The sequence below is a fragment of the Chiloscyllium plagiosum genome, unplaced genomic scaffold (genome assembly GCF_037043375.1).
Source record: "Chiloscyllium plagiosum isolate Xiang-an unplaced genomic scaffold, Cpla_swu_hap1 HiC_scaffold_24, whole genome shotgun sequence".
Lineage (NCBI taxonomy): Eukaryota > Metazoa > Chordata > Chondrichthyes > Orectolobiformes > Hemiscylliidae > Chiloscyllium > Chiloscyllium plagiosum.
Genome location: NW_028270162.1, coordinates 29084691 through 29092127, shown reverse-complemented (window position 1 = coordinate 29092127; position 7437 = coordinate 29084691).

Genomic DNA, 7437 nt, shown 5'->3' with positions numbered 1-7437 from the left:
AGAGGAGAGAGAGAGAGAGAGAGAGAGAGTGGGGAGGGCGAGAGAGAGAGAGAGAGTGGGGGAGGGCGAGAGAGAGAGAGAGAGAGAGAGAGAGAGTGGGGAGGCGAGAGAGAGAGAGAGAGAGAGTGGGGAGGGCGAGAGAGAGAGAGAGAGTGGGAGGGCGAGAGAGAGGAGAGAGAGTGGGGAGGGTGAGAGAGAGAGAGAGTGGGAGGGCGAGAGAGAGAGAGAGAGAGAGTGGGGAGGGCGAGAGAGAGAGAGAGAGTGGGGAGGGCGAGAGAGAGAGTGGGGAGGGCGAGAGAGAGAGAGAGAGAGAGAGAGAGAGAGTGGGGAGGGCGAGAGAGAGAGAGGGGGAGGGCGAGAGAGTTGAGGGCGAGAGAGAGAGAGAGTGAGAGTGGGGAGGGCGAGAGAGAGAGAGAGTGAGAGTGAGGGGGGCGAGAGAGTGAGAGTGAGGGGGCGAGAGAGTGAGAGTGAGGGGGGCGAGAGAGTGAGAGTGAGGGGGGCGAGAGAGTGAGAGTGAGGGGGGCGAGAGAGTGAGAGTGAGGGGGGCGAGAGAGTGAGAGTGAGGGGGGCGAGAGAGTGAGAGTGAGGGGGGGCGAGAGAGTGAGAGTGAGGGGGCGAGAGAGTGAGAGTGAGGGGGGCGAGAGAGTGAGAGTGAGGGGGGCGAGAGAGTGAGAGTGAGGGGGGGCGAGAGAGTGAGAGTGAGGGGGGCGAGAGAGTGAGAGTGAGGGGGGCGAGAGAGTGAGAGTGAGGGGGGCGAGAGAGTGAGAGTGAGGGGGCGAGAGAGTGAGAGTGAGGGGGGCGAGTTGAGTGAGAGTGAGGGGGGCGAGTGAGTGAGAGTGAGGGGGCGAGAGAGTGAGAGTGAGGGGGGCGAGAGAGTGAGAGTGAGGGGGGGCGAGAGAGTGAGAGTGAGGGGGGGCGAGAGAGTGAGAGTGAGGGGGGGCGAGAGAGTGAGAGTGAGGGGGGCGAGAGAGAGGGAGAGAGAGTGTGGATGGCGAGAGAGAGTGGGGGGGGGCGAGAGAGAGAGAGTGGGGGGGGGAAGAGAGGGAGTGGGGGGGAGAGAGAGAGTGGGGGGAGAGAGAGAGAGTGAGAGGGGCGAGAGAGAGAGAGTGAGAATGAGGGGGGCGAGAGAGAGAGAGTGAGGGGGGCAGAGAGAGAGAGAGAGAGAGAGAGAGAGAGAGAGAGTGGGGGGCAAGAGAGAGAGAGAGGTGGCGAGAGAGAGAGAGTGAGGGGGGGCCAGAGAGAGAGAGTGTGAGGGGGGCGAGAGAGTGAGAGTGAGGGGGGCGAGAGAGTGAGAGTGAGGGGGGCGAGAGAGTGAGAGTGAGGGGGGCGAGAGAGTGAGAGTGAGGGGGGCGAGAGAGTGAGAGTGAGGGGGGCGAGAGAGTGAGAGTGAGGGGGGCGAGAGAGTGAGAGTGAGGGGGGCGAGAGAGTGAGAGTGAGGGGGGCGAGAGAGTGAGAGTGAGGGGGGGCGAGAGAGTGAGAGTGAGGGGGCGAGAGAGTGAGAGTGAGGGGGGCGAGAGAGTGAGAGTGAGGGGGGCGAGAGAGTGAGAGTGAGGGGGGCGAGAGAGTGAGAGTGAGGGGGGCGAGAGAGAGAGTGAGGGGGGCGAGAGAGTGAGAGTGAGGGGGGCGAGAGAGTGAGAGTGAGGGGGGCGAGCGAGAGAGTGAGAGTGAGGGGGGCGAGAGAGTGAGAGTGAGGGGGCGAGAGAGTGAGAGTGAGGGGGGCGAGAGAGTGAGAGTGAGGGGGGCGAGAGAGTGAGAGTGAGGGGGGCGAGAGAGTGAGAGTGAGGGGGGCGAGAGAGTGAGAGTGAGGGGGGCGAGAGAGTGAGAGTGGGGGCGAGAGAGTGAGTGGGGGGGCGTGAGAGTGAGGGGGGCGAGAGAGTGAGAGTGAGGGGGGCGAGAGAGTGAGAGTGAGGGGGGCGAGAGAGTGAGAGTGAGGGGGGCGAGAGAGAGAGAGGGAGAGAGAGAGTGGGGGGCGAGAGAGAGAGAGAGAGAGAGAGTGGGGGGGCAAGAGAGAGAGAGAGAGAGAGAGAGAGAGAGAGTGGGGGGCAAGAGAGAGAGAGAGGGTGGCGAGAGAGTGAGAGTGGGGGGGCGAGAGAGTGAGAGTGGGGGGCGAGAGAGTGAGAGTGGGGGGGCGAGAGAGTGAGAGTGGGGGGAGGAGAGAGAGTGGGGGGGAGAGAGAGAGAGAGAGTGGGGGGCGAGAGAGAGAGAGAGAGAGAGAGTGAGGGGGGCGAGAGAGAGAGAGTGAGGTGGGCGAGAGAGTAAGAGTGAGGGGGGCGAGAGAGAGTGGGGGTGAGAGAGAGAGAGTGGGCGGCGAGAGAGAGAGAGAGTGGGGGGCGAGAGAGAGAGTGAGGGGGGCAAGAGAGAGGGAGAGAGAGAGTGAGGGGGGCGAGAGAGAGAGGGGGGGCGAGAGAGAGAGGGGGGGGCGAGAGAGAGAGGGGGGGGCGAGAGAGAGAGGGGGGGGCGAGAGAGAGAGGGGGGGCGAGAGAGAGAGGGGGGGGCGAGAGAGAGAGGGGGGGCGAGAGAGAGAGGGGGGGGGCGAGAGAGAGTGGGGGGGCGAGAGAGAGTGGGGGGGCGAGAGAGAGTGGGGGGGCGAGAGAGAGTGGGGGGGCGAGAGAGAGTGGGGGGGCGAGAGAGAGTGGGGGGGCGAGAGAGAGAGAGAGTGGGGGGGCGAGAGAGAGAGAGAGTGGGGGGGCGAGAGAGAGAGAGTGGGGGGGCGAGAGAGAGAGAGTGGGGGGGCGAGAGAGAGAGAGTGGGGGGGCGAGAGAGAGAGAGTGGGGGGGCGAGAGAGAGAGAGTGGGGGGGCGAGAGAGAGAGAGTGGGGGGGCGAGAGAGAGAGAGTGGGGGGGCGAGAGAGAGAGAGTGGGGGGGCGAGAGAGAGAGAGTGAGGGGGCGAGAGAGAGAGAGTGAGGGGGCGAGAGAGAGAGAGTGAGGGGGGGCGAGAGAGAGAGTGAGGGGGGCGAGAGAGAGAGAGAGGGAGAGAGAGAGTGGGGGGGGGGCGAGAGAGAGAGAGAGAGAGTGGGGGGGCGAGAGAGAGAGAGAGAGAGAGAGAGAGAGAATGAGAGAGTGGGGGGGGCGAGAGAGAGAGAGAGTGGGGGGGGGCGAGAGAGAGAGAGAGAGAGAGTGGGGGGGGCGAGAGAGAGAGAGTGGGGGCGAGATAGAGAGTGGGGGGGCGAGGGAGAGAGAGAGAGTGGGGGCGAGATAGAGAGTGGGGGGGGCGAGAGAGAGAGAGAGTGGGGGCGAGATAGAGAGTGGGGGGGGCGAGAGAGAGAGTGAGGGGGGCGATAGAGAGAGAGGGAGAGAGAGAGTGGGGGGGGCGAGAGAGAGAGAGAGAGAGAGTGTGGGGGGCGAGAGAGAGAGAGAGTGTGGGGGGGGCGAGAGAGAGAGAGAGAGAGTGGGGGGGCGAGAGAGAGAGAGAGAGAGTGGGGGGGGCGAGAGAGAGAGAGTGGGGGGCCGAGAGAGAGAGAGTGGGGGGCCGAGAGAGAGAGAGTGGGGGGGCCGAGAGAGAGAGAGTGGGGGGGCCGAGAGAGAGAGAGTGGGGGGGGGCGAGAGAGAGAGAGTGGGGGGGGGCGAGAGAGAGAGAGTGGGGGGGGCGAGAGAGAGAGAGAGTGGGGGGGGCGAGAGAGAGAGAGTGGGGGGGGCGAGAGCGAGGGAGAGAGAGAGTGGGGGGGCGAGAGAGAGAGAGAGTGGGGGGGCGAGAGAGAGAGAGAGTGGGGGGGGCAAGGGGGGGGAGAGAGAGTGGGGGGGCGAGAGAGAGGGGGAGAGAGAGAGTGGGGGGGCGAGAGAGAGGGGGAGAGAGAGAGTGGGGGGGCGAGAGAGAGGGGAGAGAGAGAGGGGGGGGCGAGAGAGGGGGGAGAGAGAGAGTGGGGGGGCGAGAGAGAGGGGGAGAGAGAGTGAGGGGGGCGAGAGAGAGAGAGTGGGGGGGGCGAGAGAGAGAGAGTGGGGGGGGCGAGAGAGAGAGAGTGGGGGGGGCGAGAGAGAGAGAGTGGGGGGGGCGAGAGAGAGAGAGTGGGGGGGGCGAGAGAGAGAGAGTGGGGGGGGCGAGAGAGAGAGAGTGGGGGGCGAGAGAGAGAGAGTGGGGGGGGCGAGAGAGAGAGAGTGGGGGGGGCGAGAGAGAGAGAGTGGGGGGGGGCGAGAGAGAGAGAGTGGGGGGGGGCGAGAGAGAGAGAGTGGGGGGGGGGCGAGAGAGAGAGAGTGGGGGGGGGCGAGAGAGAGAGAGTGGGGGGGGGGCGAGAGAGAGAGAGTGGGGGGGGCGAGAGAGAGAGAGTGGGGGGGGGCGAGAGAGAGAGAGTGGGGGGGGGCGAGAGAGAGAGAGTGGGGGGGGGCGAGAGAGAGAGAGTGGGGGGGGCGAGAGAGAGAGAGTGGGGGGGGGCGAGAGAGAGAGAGTGGGGGGGGCGAGAGAGAGAGTGGGGGGGGGGCGAGAGAGAGAGTGGGGGGGGGCGAGAGAGAGAGTGGGGGGGGCGAGAGAGAGTGGGGGGGCGAGAGAGAATGGGGGGGGCGAGAGCGAGTGGGGGGGGCGAGAGCGAGTGGGGGGGGGCGAGAGCGAGTGGGGGGGGCGAGAGCGAGTGGGGGGGGGCGAGAGCGAGTGGGGGGGGCGAGAGCGAGTGGGGGGGGGCGAGAGCGAGTGGGGGGGGCGAGAGCGAGTGGGGGGCGAGAGAGAGAGAGAGTGGGGGGCGAGAGAGAGAGAGAGTGGGGGGCGAGAGAGAGAGAGAGAGTGGGGGGTGAGAGAGAGAGAGTGGGGGGTGAGAGAGAGAGTGGGGGGAGAGAGAGAGAGAGAGGGAGAGAGAGAGAGAGTGGGCGGCGAGAGAGAGAGAGAGTGTGGGGGGGCGAGAGAAAGGGTGAGGGGGGGCGAGAGCGAGTGGGGGGGGCGAGAGCGAGTGGGGGGGGCGAGAGCGAGTGGGGGGGGCGAGAGCGAGTGGGGGGGGCGAGCGCGAGTGGGGGGGCGAGAGCGAGTGGGGGGGCGGAGAGCGAGTGGGGGGGGCGAGAGAGAGAGAGAGTGGGGGGTGAGAGAGAGAGGGGGAGAGAGAGAGAGTGGGCGGCGAGAGAGAGGGTGAGGGGGGGCGAGAGAGAGGGAGAGAGAGAGTGGGGGGGCGAGAGAGTGGGGGGGGGCGAGAGAGAGAGTGGGGGGGCGAGAGAGTGGGGGGGCGAGAGAGAGAGTGGGGGGGCGAGAGAGAGAGTGGGGGGGGCGAGAGAGAGAGTGGGGGGGGCGAGGAGAGAGAGTGGGGGGGGCGAGAGAGAGAGTGGGGGGGGTGAGAGAGAGAGTGGGGGGGGCGAGAGAGAGAGTGGGGGGGGCGAGAGAGAGAGTGGGGGGGGCGAGAGAGAGAGAGCGGGGGCGAGAGAGAGAGGGAGGGGGGCAAGAGAGAGAGGGAGGGGGGCAAGAGAGAGAGGGAGGGGGGCAAGAGAGAGAGGGAGGGGGGCAAGAGAGAGAGGGAGAGAGAGAGTGGGGGTGAGAGAGGGTGAGGGGGGGCGAGAGAGAGAGGGAGAGAGAGAGTGGGGGGTAAGAGAGGGAGGGGGGCAAGAGAGAGAGGGAGGGGGGCAAGAGAGAGAGGGAGAGAGAGAGTGGGGGGTGAGAGAGAGAGAGTGGGGGGGGCGAGAGAGAGAGAGTGGGGGGGCGAGAGAGAGAGAGAGAGAGAGTGGGGGGGCGAGAGAGAGGGAGAGAGAGAGTGGGGGGGCGAGAGAGAGAGAGAGTGGGGGGGCGAGAGAGAGAGAGAGTGGGGGGGCGAGAGAGAGAGAGTGGGGGGGCGAGAGAGAGAGAGAGTGGGGGGGCGAGAGAGAGGGAGAGAGAGAGTGGGGGGGCGAGAGAGAGGGAGAGAGTGGGGGGGGGCGAGAGAGAGAGAGAGAGAGTGGGGGGGGGGCGAGAGAGAGAGAGAGAGAGAGAGTGGGGGGGCGAGAGAGAGAGAGAGTGGGGGGGCGAGAGAGAGAGAGAGAGAGAGAATGAGAGAGTGGGGGGGGGCGAGAGAGAGAGAGAGAGAGAGAGTGGGGGGGGCGAGAGAGAGAGAGTGGGGGCGATAGAGAGTGGGGGGGGGCGAGAGAGAGAGAGAGTGGGGGCGAGATAGAGAGTGGGGGGGGCGAGAGAGAGAGAGAGTGGGGGCGAGATAGAGAGTGGGGGGGGCGAGAGAGAGAGTGAGGGGGGCGATAGAGAGAGAGGGAGAGAGAGAGTGGGGGGGGCGAGAGAGAGAGAGAGAGAGAGTGTGGGGGGGCGAGAGAGAGAGAGAGAGAGAGTGTGGGGGGGCGAGAGAGAGAGAGAGAGAGTGGGGGGGCGAGAGAGAGAGAGAGAGAGTGGGGGGGGCGAGAGAGAGAGAGTGGGGGGCCGAGAGAGAGAGAGTGGGGGGGCCGAGAGAGAGAGAGTGGGGGGGCCGAGAGAGAGAGAGTGGGGGGGCCGAGAGAGAGAGAGTGGGGGGGGGCGAGAGAGAGAGAGTGGGGGGGGGCGAGAGAGAGAGAGTGGGGGGGGGCGAGAGAGAGAGAGTGGGGGGGGCGAGAGAGAGAGAGTGGGGGGGGCGAGAGAGAGAGAGTGGGGGGGGCGAGAGAGAGAGAGTGGGGGGGGCGAGAGAGAGAGAGTGGGGGGGGCGAGAGCGAGGGAGAGAGTGGGGGGGCGAGAGAGAGAGAGTGGGGGGGCGAGAGAGAGAGAGAGTGGGGGGGCAAGGGGGGGGAGAGAGAGTGGGGGGGCGAGAGAGAGGGGAGAGAGAGAGTGGGGGGGCGAGAGAGAGGGGGAGAGAGAGAGTGGGGGGGCGAGAGAGAGGGGAGAGAGAGAGGGGGGGGCGAGAGAGGGGGGAGAGAGAGAGTGGGGGGGCGAGAGAGAGGGGGAGAGAGAGTGAGGGGGGCGAGAGAGAGAGAGTGGGGGGGGCGAGAGAGAGAGTGGGGGGCGAGAGAGAGAGTGGGGGGGCGAGAGAGAGAGAGTGGGGGGGGCGAGAGAGAGAGGTGGGGGGGCGAGAGAGAGAGAGTGGGGGGGGCGAGAGAGAGAGAGTGGGGGGGCGAGAGAGAGAGTGGGGGGGGCGAGAGAGAGAGAGTGGGGGGGGCGAGAGAGAGAGAGTGGGGGGGGCGAGAGAGAGAGAGTGGGGGGGGGGCGAGAGAGAGAGAGTGGGGGGGGGGCGAGAGAGAGAGAGTGGGGGGGGGCGAGAGAGAGAGAGAGTGGGGGGGGGCGAGAGAGAGAGAGTGGGGGGGGCGAGAGAGAGAGAGTGGGGGGGGCGAGAGAGAGAGAGTGGGGGGGGGCGAGAGAGAGAGAGTGGGGGGGGGCGAGAGAGAGAGAGTGGGGGGGGGCGAGAGAGAGAGAGTGGGGGGGGGCGAGAGAGAGAGAGTGGGGGGGGGCGAGAGAGAGAGTGGGGGGGGGGCGAGAGAGAGTGGGGGGGGCGAGAGAGAGTGGGGGGGCGAGAGAGATGGGGGGGGGCGAGAGCGAGTGGGGGGGGCGAGAGCGAGTGGGGGGGGGCGAGAGCGAGTGGGGGGGGG